We start from the raw sequence: 16,949 nt of genomic DNA, 5'->3' as shown, positions 1-16,949 counted from the left end.
AATCTAAACAAATTTCTAACTAGTCCAACACTCAAATCAGGAGTAAAACTCTCAAAATCAAGAGTAAACAAGCAACAATTGCATATATTCAAGAGAAACCACAAAAGAAACCACTTGATTTCATGAAAACCTATGTGCCAAAACAACTAGATCAATGGCAAACATTGCGGTAAATAGCAATTAAAATCACAAAAAAAAAAAAGAAAACTTATCTCTTGAGTATTCTACCTTCTTTGATTATCGGAAACCAAAACAAAACAAAACACAACAATGCAATGAACTTCAAGGTCTATTGGCTTGTTCATGAAGAGTCTCCTCCGTTGAAGGCCCAGTTTCTAAAACTGGTATGAGTACTTTGAAATTCAAAGATGATGAAAGGGGAATTAAGTTTGAAATTTAAAGATAAAAAATGTGATTTTAGTCTTTTCCTACCAAAATTAATAGTGTTAGTAAGAGCTTGGGCTGAAAAATAAAACATTTAAAAAGTAGGGATGGACTAGAGACAACAAAAATTTTGCCGTTTTGAAAAAAGATTTAATTTGAATATATTTTTATAATTTGTCATTTTTGGCAAATTTTTGATTTGTCTGATTTTACTTTAAAATTTAAAATAACATGAATAACCAATTTGGTTTTACTGTTGTTATTAAGATTGAACGTATGATTATCTTTTGGTTTAATGCAGCTCCTGACTCCAAGAAGGCAAAACTCGACGACCCTTTGGCTAAAATCAAGAGGAGTTTGGATTTCATGGTCGCCAGAGATTCGGGACTTGGAGCCCCTTTGTCGTGTCCTCCTTCCCCGGGTGAGGAGTAGTGTCTTTGGTCTCTTGTTCCCTAAAGGTTCCATGAACCTTTAATCTTTCTCTTTTTTTCTTTTGTCGGGCCTTGGGACTATTCCTCACTTCTTGTGGATGTTTTGTTGTTCCTGGCCTTTTGTTGTGTCTCTCTTTTCCTAAATGCATGTGGTTATCCACTTTTTCAAAAAAAAAAAAAAAAGTTTTCCTTGCATTTAATGGGATTGTTTTGATTTTCACGCTCTTCTTCTTCTTTAAAGATCCCATTTTTATGGCTGTATAAAATGTTGTGCATGAATTGAATCCGTTTGGGTTTTTGTTTTCTTGGGAGTTTGTTTGGTTTATGAGGTTTTGTTTTCTTGTTCTAGGGTGTTATTAATTTCTATTGCAAAATTTCCTTTTGGTGTGTTTTTGTGAGCATTTGATGGGATTTCAATTTGGACATGCAACTGCTTCCTTGCTGTGATTTAGTTTATTTTCCTAAAGTTTCCAACTTTTATATTAAAAAAAAAAAGTTTCCAACTTTGGATGGTTTGGCATCTTTAGATTAAACCCTCCACAAGCTCACATTTTGGATGTTCTTCTATCAAATTTCTAGGTTTTTTTTTTTGTTCAAAGATCTTCAATTTGACTCCAATCATACCTCCTTCTTTTGTTTTTTGTTTTTTTGGTATTCCTCTTCCTTTGTTGTAGCTAATGGCCAACAAGGGAGAAATATCTTGCCCAGACTTGGAAAAAGGACCAAATTATTGCTCCAATGGCGAAGAGGAAAGTGAGGAAAGCCACAGCAGTTCTAGAGACGCGGAAGAACAATCTTGGCATCCACCGTATAACACAAAGGTCACAGGTTCACATTATGATCAGTTCCAGGTCTCCAATGTCTCCAGTCATGATACTGATCCACCGCCGGAGACCAGCAGGAACTCCTCCTTCTCTGAGTGCTCTCTTGAGGTTGATCTGGAAGCTTGCCCTGCATCAAAAATTAAAGTGAATTTGGCCAAAGTTGATGAGAAGGATTGTAGGATTTGTCAACTTGGTTTGCAGAGTGCTTCTTGCGAATCACGCATTGGAATTGAGTTGGGTTGCTCTTGCAAGGATGATTTGGCTGCTGCTCATAAGCAATGTGCTGAGACTTGGTTCAAAATCAAGGGAAATAGGTTAGAAAAACTTGTTCTCTTTGCATTTCTTCTTTGAAAATACCTTTGATTCTGTTGTTGTTTTCTGTTCATCTTCTGTTTCCATGATTTTCTGAAATTCTTTTTGCTGTGTGATTATTTAGCCTGAACACATAGGTGCAGGAATTTGAATGAGAAGGAATAAATTAAGCATCTTTGGTGAAAGAAGGAAAGTGGGCAATGTGGATTAAAGAGATGAAGGAAGAAGTTAATTGGCTTTAGAGACAATAATTCCAAGGATTCCGTATATCTACCTAGATGTTTTCAATGCTTCCCAACAACCTTGAGGTGCGATAAAGATTAATTCTTTCACGATCTCTGTTCCCTGAGCCATTCCTGTTCCTTTTTCCCTCTTGCCATGGCAAGCGGGGGGCCACCTCCATCTTCCTCTCCGCCCTCATGGGCGAAGATTGCGGCTGCTGTTAAAAATCGTCCTCCAAATCCTTCCCCACTTGTTGAGGGTACAGTACTGCGCAAGCTAAAGGCTTCTACGTCCGAGTTTATTCGTTTTGATGGTGATTCTTTGGCTCGTGCTCGCCTCCGATTCCAACACTCGCTGATTGGGAAGTTCTTTGGGAAACCCCCCATCTTCGAACACATCAAGACTGTTCTTCTAACCAGATGGCAGGAGTTTGGCGAATATCCATCTCCGACCTCCCTAACGGGTATCTATTGTACCGATGTGAATCTCATGAAGTCTCTCAGAAGCTCCTGTTTGAGGGTCCCTGGGGAGTGAATGGTGCTGTCCTTCAACTTGCTCCATGGAAACCCTTTTTTGAACCCGCCTTTGCCAAGCTATCTTCTGCTGTAGTTTGGGTGCAGTTGCACAACCTTCCTGTTGAGTTATGGGATGAGGAGTCTCTGGAATTCATTGCTAGCTCTCTGGGAACTTTATTAAAGATTGATGACTTTACTTGCTCTTTGTCCAAGTCTAAGTATGCCCGAATATGTGTAGAGATCGATCTGAACAAAACTCTGAAGCAAGGTTTTTGGGTTGGAGATGATGTTCATAGAGTGTTTGTTGTGGTTCTCTATGAGAAGTTGCCCACATTTTGTTATTACTGTGGCTTGGTGGGGAATAGGTCGAACCAGTGCAGCCGTCGGAGTTCAGTGGAACAAAGCCGCTCCTCGCCACCCCCTTACCGGGTTCACAGTGAACGATGGCTTGGAGGCAAGGATCGACCAGATGACCCCTGAAGGTATGAACTCTGATAATGAGTCGGAAGAGACGTCTTTTGGTCCTTGGATGATTGTTTCCCGGAGACGAGGGCGAGGGGGCGGCCGTGGTGGTGTTGGTTCCTCGGTATCACGTGCGGCGCATGTGGAAGCCCCTGCGCCTTCCAACGGTACTCTCAATGCGCCTCCTCGCTCTGGGTACAACCACTCAACACGTGGCAGCTTTTCCTCTAGAGGTAGGGGCGGTCACCTTGGAAGTAGCTTGCGTGCATCGGGCCCCACCCCTGATCAGGCGGCAGGTATTATTGGAGATGAAACCTTTTTTTGTCACACCCACCCCTTCTACCGAGGTAAATGTGGCACCCATCAGTTAAAATTCTCTTTTAATTGGAAACTGACACTCTGCTTTAAACAAAATCAGACCTACAAATCACAATTTATAATTTCTCACCAAGTACAGGTTCAAATACAGAAATACAATAAATATAACCGTTACAAGATCACAACAACAATAAATAGAAAGAAAGGAAGGGGGACCCACTGCAATTCTGGACTCAACCCTGACTAGCTCTATACTCGATCAGGCAATCTAGGGTCATGCTCCTGCAGCTACAGCACATTCAGTTGGTCGGTAGTAGCTTAATAATTTCAAATACTTAAATACAGTGTATATAAAGTATATAAATACCGACTGTTCAAATAATTTTCCAACTTTTTCAAAATACCAGAATTCTAGCAAAATACAATCTTTAAAGAACTCTCGAAATATAAATTCAACATAAATAAACATCAATTTGATTTTCTCAGAAAACACAAATTTTGTGAGAGACTGCCCTCATCACAATTCAAAAATAACATAAATCTCAAATTCAAAATAAAGCAATACCCAACACTCACCCAGCATAACATGGTCTAGAAAACTCTCTAAACATTTGCTGTGGTCGGGACTAGGTTCAAAGCCGTCAAGGAACTCATGTCCTTAACGTTGACCCATCGGTTCACCGGTCGGTGACCCCTGGCTACCCGATGAATATCCAGTCAGGGCTCTCCGCTCCCACCTGAACTGGTCCTCGTAGAAATCAATACTCAGGTCCACCACGCCACCTCTAAAAGCTGGCCCGTGGGGACTCACTACTGCAGTAGTCGGGCCTTAGCCCGCCGTCACCATCCAAACCAACATGTAAATGCAGCAAAAATACCAGAAAGCCCAAATACAGGACAAACATTCACAGTACAATACAGTACATTCACAGTACTGTACATGCATAAAACCAGTAAACTCCAAATAGAGGATATCATTCCTATACCAGAAATGAAAACTAGTTCCACAAATATTGTCGGTAAACCATTTTAATATGCGCACATGATTTCTCAAATCATTTCAAATCAAAGCGTATGTACCCATCCAAAAATAAATACATGAATTGAATAATTAAATCACATATACATGTATTTCCACTATTCACAAATATGTATAATTATACAAAACTGATGTATCAATACGATTGTCATGAACATCAACGGCAAGTAAATATACATATATTTCAACATTATATGCAAATTAAACATGATAAAATGAAATACTTAAATAATTATTTCCAAAATACTAGCCATTAAACAATTATTTCAAAATAATAATAATTAATCAATTATTTAAAATAATAGCCACTACCAACTCACCTGGTGTCCTTGGGTTCCTTCCTAGGCCCGGAACTCCCTCCCAAGCCTGAACAACACCTAACAGAATAATATAATAAAAATAAATAACACATTTAAACCCAAAATAAAATACAATAAACAAAAATAGACTCTCTATTGGGCCCACTCACTCCAATCGGTTAAAACCCGACCTTGCATAATCCAACTGGCTTTCAATTGCACTTAAACCAACTTAATTTAGGGTAAACAATGCTGAATCAATCTGAACCAACTTTAATTCCACTGAACCAAGCTTAATTGCACTGAACCAAACTCAATTGCACTGAACCAGCTTTGAACCAACTCAATTCTTATATAAAATCTGTTGAACCAACTTGGTTCAGCCCAAAACACTTAGCCCAAATCAACTGAACCCAAACCCAAACCATCTCAACTTGATTTGATTAAACCCAACTCAACCAAATCAATTCAACTCAACCAACCAAATCAATTTCAACTTGGTTTGATCCAACCAAATCAATTTGGTTAAACCCAACAAATCAATTCAACCATCATCATTAACACCTTAATCATCATTATCATCAACTTGATTAACCAAATCAAATCCTAATCTCGGTGCTACAGTAATGCTGCAGTTTCAACTCAAATACAAGTGTTTTTTCCAACCAAAATTGAAGCAACAACTCTCATTAACAATAACTCATCATTTTTCATCATAAATCCTTCTTCTTTCTCAAGAAAAAATTAGATTTCTCAATCCAAAATACACACACATACATTCAAGTATACCAACAAATAAACATCAAAATACTTACCAAATAATACTTCATCCATTCTCCTCTCCAAATACCAAGCTTTATCTCTTCCAATTTCTCTCCAAATCTCACTCTTTTCTCTTTTTTTTCCTCTCGGGTACTGTAGCAGTTAGATGGAGAAGAAGATGAACAACACTCAAGCTCTAGATTTTTCTCTCAATTAACTTTTCAGCCGAAATTCACTTTTAGTGACTCAAAAGATAATTTCTTACAAAACAGTCCTTGAAAAACTCACAAATGGTCCCTGAATTATGAAATAGTATTTTCAAAAGGTCCTTTTAAATTATCCAATGGTCCCTGGATTATAAAACAACATTTCAAAAAGATCCCTTCATCTTACCTTTCAGTCCTTGGTTGTCAGAAGCATTTTATATCATTCCTTTTTCTATTATTCTTTAACCCAAAATCTTTTAAAAATTTTTACACTTAGGTCCTTATTCTTTCCACTTGGGGTTTCTCAACAAGATTATTCTGTAGAAAATTCTTACTGTAACTGTAGTAATACCCTGAATATATTTTCCAACATGTATTCAAAGGTTCAGGGTATTACATTTTTGCCTTCTCAAGACATGGGAACCATAACGGGTGGAGACTCTCACGTCCCGAGGGACAGCGGGCCGCCCATTATGACTGACCCGGGTGCTAGTTCCAAGCCATTTGTGAGTCCCAATGTCAAGTTGACCCACCTGCAGCATTCCCTTGGCACACCGCCCACGCTTAGGACATCTGAGGAGACATTTGCTGATCCTATTGCTGGATCTCTTACCTCTTCACATGCCCTGGTTGTGGAGAAGGTCTCTGATGCTCTAAACCCGCCCTCTTTGACATTGAACTCTGATCTTCCCATGAGTGAGTCGGATGGAGAGGAATCGGAGGGTGAGGATGAAGATAGTGAGATGTCTGATTATGAAGGACCGGATGAACCAGATGATTGTATGACATTGGATCAATTTCAGTCAGGACTTCGCAAGGAAACCCTTGTACGTAGGGTACCTCAGCATCCGGAATCCATCCATAAGAAAGGCCGAATGGATCAGGGGGTTGAGGCTGTTCAGGGTTTGGGTGCTTCCCATTAAGAGGACTTTGTCCTTGTTCTTCTCTCAGTTTCTTCTTGTTTTTAGTACCTGTTGTTTTTGGTGATCTATTTATTATCCAATTTGTTTTCATGTTATTCACTAATATTACTAATATTGTCTGTTGGAATTGCAGAGGCATCTCTAGCCGGGATACCTTTTCTCGTATTAAATTTTTGATGAAGAAATTCAAGCCTCTCATCTTCTGTCTAGTGGAAACTAGAGCTGATAACGGTAGACTCGATAAGTTCTGCTCCAAAATTAGCAAGCGTTGGGCCTGGGCCGCCATTGTTGCAGAAGGTTACTCCGGCGGAATCATTGTGGCTTGGCAGAGGCATATGGGCAAAGTCACTCCTATTGTCCGATCCAGGTTTGTTTTACACTTAGTAATCACTAACTGCAGGAACGAGTCCTGGATTATCTCTACCATTTACAACTCCACGCACATTCAGGAACAGTCTGCTGTATGGTTTGAGCTCTCCTGTCTTGCATCTGTTACTATTCCCTGGATTCTCATAGGTGACTTTAATGCAGTTGTTTCTCTTTCTGAGATTCGGGGTGGATCTCCTATCTATTATCGTCGCAAGGCCCGAGTTTTCTCTGATTTTATAGCTATTAATAATCTTATGGAGGTTAATTTTGCAGGTTCTAGTTATACTTGGTGCAACAATCAATCGGGCAATGCAAGGAAATGGGCCCGGCTTGATCGTTGTTTGATTAACTCCTTAAGTATTGATTCTTTTGGCTCTTATATTATTAAACACCTCCCCAGGCTTTTTTCTGACCATGCCCTTCTTCTTCTTACTCTTACCCTTCGTGTGCCCCTCAAAAAGAAAATTTTTAGATTTGATAATTTTTGGCTTGAATACCTCGACTGTCATGATGTAGTTCGGGAAGCATGGTCTTTCATACCTCATTCTAATCCCTTGCATGCTTTCACTCATTTACTATCTCGTGCTCGGACTAATCTTATTGCTTGGAAGAACAGGGTCTGAATTCAATTGAGGCCAGTATCAATAAATTGGAATTGAAAATTCTAGAGGCTGAGGCGTTAGAAGGTTTGAATGGTAACTCAACTTCTGTTGACAATGCTCTTTTTCCTCTTTATAATCGTCTTACTGCTTTGCACCGACAAAATTCCACTAAGTGGGCACAACGTGCTAGACAGTTGTGGGTTCTTCAAGGTGATATGAATACTAATTTTTTTCATAATTCTATTCGTTGTCACAATCATGTTAATTCCATTCCTCTTATTACTAATGATGCTGGAGTTGTTGTTACTGATCAGAAAGGCATAGAGAAAGTGTTCTGTGACTTTTATATGAACCTTTGGGCTGATCCCTCGGATAGCTCGGTCATAGATATTTCTCAGGCGCTTCCCTCTGATCTTCCCTTGATCTCGGTTGCTGATGGAGTGGTACTTACAAAGGAGGTTACCAAACTTGAGGTATATCAGGCTCTTAAATCCCTTCCTTCAGGTAAGAGTCCTGGACCTGACGGCTTCAATTCTGAATTTTATTGTTTTTTCTGGAATGATATAGGAGATTCTCTTTTTAATGCTATCTCTTTCTTCTTTAACAATTCAGTCATCCCTAATTCTTGGGGCCGTACTTACATCACTCTCATTCCTAAAAAAACTAATCCCAAAACTGTTTCTGATTATCATCCCATTTCGCTCTGCAATGTTTGTTACAAAATTATCTCTAAAATTTTAGTGAATCGGATCAAATCTTCTCTGCCTCGGTTAATTGGTAGAGAGCAATGTGGCTTTATTGCTAATAGAAATCCTTTCGATAATATTGTTGCTCTTCAAGAAATTGTGCATTCGATGGATCGAGAGATTGCATACCCCCTAGGATGTTAGTGAAACTGGATATAGAAAAGGCATATAATACATTGAGTTGGAATGCAATTCTTGCCACTCTTTATCGTATGAATTTTCCTAGCAAATGGATTACTTGGGTTAAAACATGCTTTAGGTCTGCCTCCTTTTCTCTGTTAATTAACAAGCAACCTACTGACTGGTTTAATTCTTCCAGAGACCTTCGACAGGGAGACCCACTTTCCTCATATTTGTTTATTCTTGTTGCGCAAAATTTAACTGCTCTTCTTAACTTTGCCATGCAACAGAACATGATTCCTGGATATAACTCCTCCCTTAGTAGAAATTTCAATCATCTTATGTATGCGGACGATTTAATTCTTATTACTTTAGCTTCTAGGAAGGTTGCCCGTAATATCAATTTATGTCTGTCTATATATGGTAAGCTCACAGGTCAACGTGCCAATAAATCTAAATCGGATATTTACTTTTCTTCTAGATTTAACTCTAGACTCAAAAAGAGCATCTGTTCTATTCTTGGGTATAAAATTGGCAGTTTTCCTTTTACGTATCTTGGGATGCCGATCTCTCCCAAGAGATTATTGCTTTCAAATTTTTCCAAGATGACTGCTAAAACTGAGAATATACTTTCTTCTTGGAAACACTCCAAAATCTCAATGGCTGGTAAAGCAATTCTTATCAACTCTGTCTTGTTGTCCATTCCTGTGTACTATTTGTCTGTGTACCCAGTTCCTGATACAATTCTTGATGGAATCACTAAGGCTGCTAGATCTTTCTTCTGGTCAAAGAGTGGCAATCGAAAAGGCATGAACTCTGTTAGTTGGACAGATATTACACTTAAACGCACTGAGAGGGGTCTCTCGATCCGGAATTTGCGTGCATCTAAAATCTCATTAATGGCTAAAAATGTTATCAGTTATCTTAATCATCATGATGCCATATGGGTGGACATTCTAATCAATAAGTATGGGCAGGTGAACTTCTGGACTGACACTATTCCTGCGAACTGCTCTTGGTTTTTTAGAGGTCTTTGGCATAATGCTAATATCATTAAACCTCAACTTTGGCTTCATCATTTTTATCCGCTGCTACTAATATAATGTTTGATTCTTGGTACTTTGAAATTCCTTTAGCTTTTAAGCCTACCTATCTCAATATGCATGTGGATTTTGACCATTTGAGTATGTCTGATTTGATTCTGGATGATGGTTGGAATATCCCTTTGATGAACTCCATCTTTGGGGATTACTTGAACTTTGATTATCTGCATTTCAACCAGGTGAGCAACTGTGCTAATAATTAATGGGTCTAGTTCCCTAAGGCCAAAAATAATAAGCTGACCTCTATGGTTTATGCCCATTTTAACAATTCGATTGGTAATCATGATACTTGGAATGGTTGGGGCAACCTTTGGCGCTTGTTTGTTGCCCCCAGGCCCAAACACTTCATTTGGTTACTATTGCATAATGGTATTAAAACCTATGAGTATCTTTACAGGTTGAATCTGGGTGCTCAAACCTTTTGCAAATTCTGTAATCTTGACTTTGAAAACGCTGAGCACCTATTCAACTTTTGTCCCAAGACACAGCTTGTTTGGCAACAGGTTAGTAATGCTATTGGTAAGCAAATTGTCTTTCATGAAGGGTTCTCAACTGGTAATTGGCTGTCTCCGGACAATCCCGATTATGACTTGCGTGTTCAGTCCATAATTGGGGTTACTTCTTGGCTTATTTGGAAGACTCGGTGTAATCTTATTTTTCGTCAAGAAACTCCTGACTTTCAATCCATTCCTATCAGGGCAATTAATCATGTCAGGGAGTTCTCTCAATCTTCAACTTTTAATTCCAACAAGCAACTCATACTTAGCAATTTCTTCTTCAATGATGGGCCTTATCTTTTTGTGGCTTCTATGAGTAATTTGGAGGCCAATATTCATGGTGCTGGTTTTCATCTTACTAATGGTTACTCTCAGTTTGTGTGTGCAGGGTACTGTAATAATTTTGCAGAAACAACTCTTGAAGCTGAATCCTTAGCTCTTTTGATTGCACTTGGCAGCCTCCATGCGTCTGATCTCCAAGTTAAAACAATCTTCATTGCTTGCTCTGAACTCTTCAACATCATTAAACATGCCTGCGATCCTCAAGCTTGGCGATTGAACCCATTAATTATCAGCATTAATGATTATCTTTCCAGCTTTGATCTCCCACAAGTTTGCATTATTCCGAAGGCCTGGATGAATGTTGCCAATGATCTGGCGATTCATGGAGTTAACTCCCATGCTCTCACTCTTTTCCATCAGGGTAAGGATCTTCCGCGCTGGCTCATGAAGCAAGTCCTCAAGTCTGGCATTAGTTTGTAATTTTTCTTTATTTTGTTTTTGCTGTGTGTTTGTTTTTATTGTTTTTGTTTGTGTTGTTTTTTTCTGTTTTTCTTTTGGCTTTGGTCTATATCTTTTAAAACTCTTGTGTAATTTCTTCTTGTTATCAATAAAATAGCTCATCGAGCTCCTTCCCCAAAAAATAATAATAATAATAATAATAATAATAATAATAATAATAATAATTCCAAGGATTCCTTCTTGGCTTGTTTTCTTTTACATGCCTCTTTGTTGTTGCTTTTCTTTTTAATTGTTGTTAGTTGTATTTTGTTTCTTTGTGCTTTGTTTTATTTGTTTTCCTTTTTTTCTTGCCTCTGTCTTGTGTGTAATTTAAAACTCTTAAAACTTTAAAAAAAAAAAAAAACATTCTGTTATTTATCTTTCCTAAAAGCCCCCATGATGCTTCAAATGTTAAACTAGATCTTAAAAATCAAAGTAAAAGCTAGGAATGAAATAGTAACATGTGAGCTTGTTCAGTTATTCATTCTCTTCTATCCAATGAGCAATTATTTTGTTCTCTTGGGATAGTTGCATATAATAAACAGTGTCATAAAATCATTTTTATAGCCTACTTTAGCATGGTTGCGATGCCGTTTCTTGAATTGGTATATCAGTTAGACTTGAACTGTTGAGAAACTAGTTGCCGCATCTCACATGCATTGTTTGGGTATCTCATTTCAGGACTTGCGAAATATGTGGCTCCATGGCAAAAAATGTTATTGGTACTGGTGCAGCTGAGTTCATCTAGCAGTGGAATGAGACTAACAGTGCAGCTCCAGCAGCATCGCCAGAAAGCGAAACCAGAACCTTTTGGCGTGGTCACCGTTTCCTCGCGTGCATGCTTGCGTGCATGGTGTTCGCCTTCATCATCTGGCTCTTTTACTTGTAGCAGGCTGAATCGGATCAGACTTTGTTTTGAAGGGCTCGATTAGTAGAGAAGCATGCAATGTTTTTTTGGGAAGAGGAGCGGGGTGAACCCACTAGAGACCCCAGGGACGTGCACAAGCCTCGGTGGAACAAGTGGGAACGAGGCCGCGCTCACGTGGGCGCTGGAACCACCCGTACATAATCACTATTCACAACTCCCAGAAATGTGCTCTCAGCCGAGAATCGAACTCTCACCACTCGGTGAGAGCTCTATCGGCGACCCGTGTACCAATAGACCCAAAGGTCATTGGCAAAAGCATGCAATGTTCGATTGTTTTTAGGATGTAAAGCTCTGCTTCGAGATCCTTTTAGGAATTCTATGGTCATCAAGATCCTTAGGATTTTACATCTGCCATTGTGAATTATAATTCTGTTCTAGTTGAAGATGTTGTCGACTTTTTCATTCTTGAGTGTTTGAATTGCAGCAACTAGATGGATTTTGATTGTTGAAAATGTATGTGCTTAAAAATATCAAAGCATAGAACTCAAGAAACACAAACTCATATAGCAACAGCAGCTTGTGAAATATAAGAACCAAATAATGGAAGACCAATAAAAAAAGACAGAAGAAAAGTTGAAAAAAATAACTTGGAAAAACATATCTATAAACATTAATTCATGCTGTTCTTTCTAGCTACTAATGCAAGTCCAGCCTTGATTGATTCCTGGCCAGCAGTATCCATTACAAGACTGCCATTGCAGTAATATTGCTTGTGCTTGCATTGCATCGCTGAGAGCTTCTTGCGGCATGTCATTCATAAGGTATGATAAGCAACGCCGAGCAAATACGGTCGGAGAGATCAAGGTCTCCTGCATTTGGTTGGTCCACATCTGGAACGAAAGCTGCAATGAAAGATCATAAGACAAAACACTGATTTTTTGCATTTTCCCACTACTCGCTCATTCTTAGTGTCAACATTAGCCTTCAAAGAGTGTAATTGCAATGAAATAAATAAGATTGTTATCAATTCATTAGGAAAATATACGACATTGTTACAAATAGAAGTCTAGAATATAACTAAATAAGAATGTATTTAAAATTTATAATAAATAACTCTTACAAAAAGGGAAACAAGGTTCTCAGCCTCACAAAGTATATATATATCTATAGTTATTATCATGAGCTTGAAACACTAGTAAACCACCACACAAAACTTACACGCCTAAAAAAGCAAACTACAAAACTCCACTGAGGCATGATAATAATTAAAAGAATATTTAAAAACTATAGACCAATGAAAAAAAAATAATCATTTATATTCTCTACTAATTAACTCCCTGTGCGTGCATGCTTAGTGTGATGCCCTTAATGGTCTAATTCCCTATCCCATGCCTCTCTTTTTCTTTCTTTATTAGTGCTTTCACTCCATCAATGTGGTTGCCACCCTTTTGGTTTTAATGTTATTTATATTTAAAAAAAAAAAACATTATGGATAATCTTATTTATATTATAAGTCCTTCCAAAATGAACTTTAGGTAAGTTATTCATTCAATTGAAATACAACTAATGGTTGACCTTTTTCACTATTGTCAATGCATTTCCCAACTTATTCAACTATATTATATATACCTTAATTTAGGCATGATTTTTATTCATCACTGTTAGGAAAGGAGCAAATATTAAAAAAAAAATTACCATACCTGTAGTTTTCTTTTTTGAAGAACCCATATCATTAGTCAAGCAACATAGAACGCATATGGCATGGGAGGCCGCCCAGCCAAAGCCTACGCTCAGACGTCAAACAGGCTACCGTTGCCAAAGCATCAACAGTCATGTTTGCTGAGCGCCGAATATGAGAGCAATGTACATTGAGAACCCGAGAGACTAAGAAGCAACAGTCTTGAATAGAGTCCAAGATCAGAATTCATGTCACGACCTCTGATGATTGCTTGTACGACATCTTCCGCATCAGATTCTATGATGATATTGCTGAGGTCTGCAGAATGAATCCAAGATAGAGCTTCCCGAATGGCAAGTGCTTCTGCTAGTGCAACAGGTAAAGCTCCATGAATTGGAATGCATTCAACAGCAATAATTGATTGAGAAGGGCCCCTTAGGATCCATGCAAGTCCAGTGTGATTATCATTTGGTTTAACTGATGCGTCTGTATTTAGTTTGAGCCAACCAGGTGAAGGAGGTATCCAGATCCTGCTCGCAATGTGCTATGTACGAGGGTTGAAACGATCAGCAATAAGCTGCGCTTCCTGCCATTGAAGAAGTACATGGCTAGATGTCAAAACTGTTGCCACTGAAGTTGATTTTCCTTGCCAAAGGACCTCATTTCTGTGCTTCCAAAAAGCCCAGCAAATCATTGCAAATAACTCCCCATGATTTAAATCAGAGCATTGAAGACCTGCATTTAGTAAATTCCTAATCGATGGCGAGACTGGAGTCTGGATTGGGATGCCCAAAGTGGACCAACACTCCTGAGCAAAAGTGCATTCCCAAAGAATATGGACATCCGTTTCACTTGCATACTGACATACACCACATGATTGATCAACTGCAATGTGTCTTTCAGTAAGTCTGACTTTTGTTGGAAGACATTGTGTTAACACCCGCCATAGGAATTCAGCCACTCTCGGAGGAACCCTAAGTTTCCAGATCTTGTTGCAAAGCTGATGTAGTTCTAAGTCATCATTCATGAAATCCTGGACATGTAGTCTATGATATGCACCTTTGACCTCATAATTTCCTGTTTTTTCTGGCCACCAGTATCGCACATCCTCCACTTGTCTGATACTCAGAGGAATTTGAAGTATTAAGGACCTATCGCGATTATTGAACTGTGTTAGTTTTGATAGATCCCAGGCCCGTCCATCCATCTGAATGAGATCAGCTACCTTTATGGATGCATTGTTTGTAGTTGGAGAGGTAGTGATGGTTGGGCATTGGACATCAGGAAGCCAAGTAGAGTTCCAAATATTAACTGATTGGCCATTGTTCCTTTCCGAATCAGATCTTGTGCTGCCAATAAACAGCGCCAGATATAGCTAGGATTGTTTCCCAAGGTAGCTTCCAAATATGAAGAGTTTGGGTAGTATCTAGCTTTAAGAACCATACTAACCATAGAGTTTGGGTTCAGTAATAACTTCCAGGCTTGTTTACCTAGCGGCGCAATGTTGAACTCATGAAGACATCTGAAGCCCAAACCACCCCCCGATTTTGATTTGCAGAGACATTTCCATTTCTGCCAAATAATGCCTCTATCCTGTCCCCGTTTGTTGCCCCACCAAAAAGAGTTCATCATTCGTTCTAGACCATAGCATAGCTCCTTGGGGAGAAGATAAACACTCATGCAGTGATTTGGGATGGATTGAATTACAGATTTAAGTAGTACAGTTTTGCTCGCTCTAGATAGTTGTTTGGATTTCCAGCTTTGCAAACGACCTCAGATCCTATCTCGGATGAAGTTGAAGGCAACCATTTTCCGTCGACCAGTCCATAGGGGAAGACCAAGGTAAGTGAGTTGATGATCAGCTTCTTGGATTTGTAGCATGGTGCACAGGTTGCCACGAACTGCTAATGGTGTGTTTTTGCTGAAAATAATCGCGGATTTCTGGAGATTGATAGCAAGACCGGACACTTTTCCAAATGTTTGCAGGATATTTTTCATAGTGTCAGCTTCACTAGTTTTTGCTTGAAGAACACCAGGCTATCATCAGCAAAGAGCAACCTTGTTACAGCTGTAGCAAGGCGGGCAACTTTGCATCCATGGAGACATCCTAAGCTTTCCTGCCGCTTTAGAAGAGATGTGAAACCTTCTTCACAAAGAATGAACAAGTATGGTGATAAGGGATCACCATGGCGAAGACCCCTAGTTGGGATGATAGGTTTAGATAGATAGGACCCAACTGAAACTCGGAAGCTGGCAGATGAAACACAGTGCATTACCAACTGGACCCAGCATGGAGGAAAGCCAAAAGCTAGAAGCATACCCTAAAGAAAAGGCCATTGTATACGATCAAAAGCCTTGGCAATGTCTAGTTTCACTGCTGCATACCCTGTATTTCCTTGAGTTTTCCTGTGGAGAAAATGCATAATTTTTGCTGCCAAGATAATGTTATCAGAGATGGATCGCCCAGGAATGAAGGCGCTCTGATTCTGTGAAATGATTTTGTGAATGATGCTCCGCAGTCTGGTTGCAATCATTTTGCTAACAATTTTATAAAGAACATTACAGAGTGCGATCGAACGATACTCTGAGAGAGAGGATGGATTTTTCACCTTGGGAATTAGGATGAGACTTGTGTCATTAATTTCCTGTGGGATGGAGCATTCCTTTATCCAATCTAGACAAGCCCAGTAACATCATGCCCGATGATGTCCCAGTAATGGTGGAAGAATCCAGCGTTGAGGCCATCCATGTCGGGGGCCTTGTCTGTGTGTATGCTGAAGATTGCATCCTTAACCTCCATTAGAGAGAAATCCGCTGTTAGATACTGACGGTCTGCATCAGTTAGCCGATGGTCCATTCCATCAGTAACCAAATCTGGTTGGCAACCGCTAGACAGGTAAAGAGAATTGAAATAGGAGTTGATAGCACTTGGCAGACCATTATCCCAAGTCAACCAATTCCCCAACTCGTCCTTAAGTCTTGCGATTGAATTTTGTTTCCTTCTATGAGACGCTTGGGCATGAAAAATCTTGGTATTTTGATCACCCGCTTTGAGCCAAAAACTTTTGGCTCGTTGTTTCCAAAAAATCTCTTGCTGATGAAGTGTTTCAAAATAGTTTCTTCTAGCTTCACATATTGCAGAATCATCCCTTCCACTTCTTCCCCTATTGGAATTTGACATCCTAGACTTGTAGAGTTGTAGTCTCTTCATGAAATAGCCCTTGTGAGATTCCCCCCATGTAGCTACAGCTTCTCGGCAACTCTTCATTCTCTCAATGAATGTGTGGTTCTGGTTTTCTGACCAACTATCGCGAACCACCATGTGGCAATCTTCAATAGTTAACCAGGCATTCTCAAATCTGAAGCGCTTGCTTCCATGAAAAACTTTGTTCTGACAAGAGTAGAGAAGGATTGGGCAGTGATCAGAAGAGAAGAAACCCAGGTTTTTAACCTTGTGGTTTGGGAATTGGGTCTTCCAATTCCATGTGG

The 16,949-nt window shown here is 39.3% G+C and overlaps 1 pseudogene; it reads left to right on the top strand.

Moving 5' to 3' along the window:
* Positions 1-1,492: 1,492 nt before the first annotated feature.
* On the top strand, positions 1,493-11,803 carry LOC120251459 (annotated as a pseudogene).
* Positions 11,804-16,949: the final 5,146 nt, after the last annotated feature.

The sequence above is a fragment of the Dioscorea cayenensis genome, chromosome 20 (assembly GCF_009730915.1).
Source record: "Dioscorea cayenensis subsp. rotundata cultivar TDr96_F1 chromosome 20, TDr96_F1_v2_PseudoChromosome.rev07_lg8_w22 25.fasta, whole genome shotgun sequence".
In the NCBI taxonomy this organism is placed as follows: domain Eukaryota; kingdom Viridiplantae; phylum Streptophyta; class Magnoliopsida; order Dioscoreales; family Dioscoreaceae; genus Dioscorea; species Dioscorea cayenensis.
The sequence above is the reverse complement of the archived record's forward strand: the minus strand, read 5'-3'. Positions and strand labels throughout refer to the sequence as shown.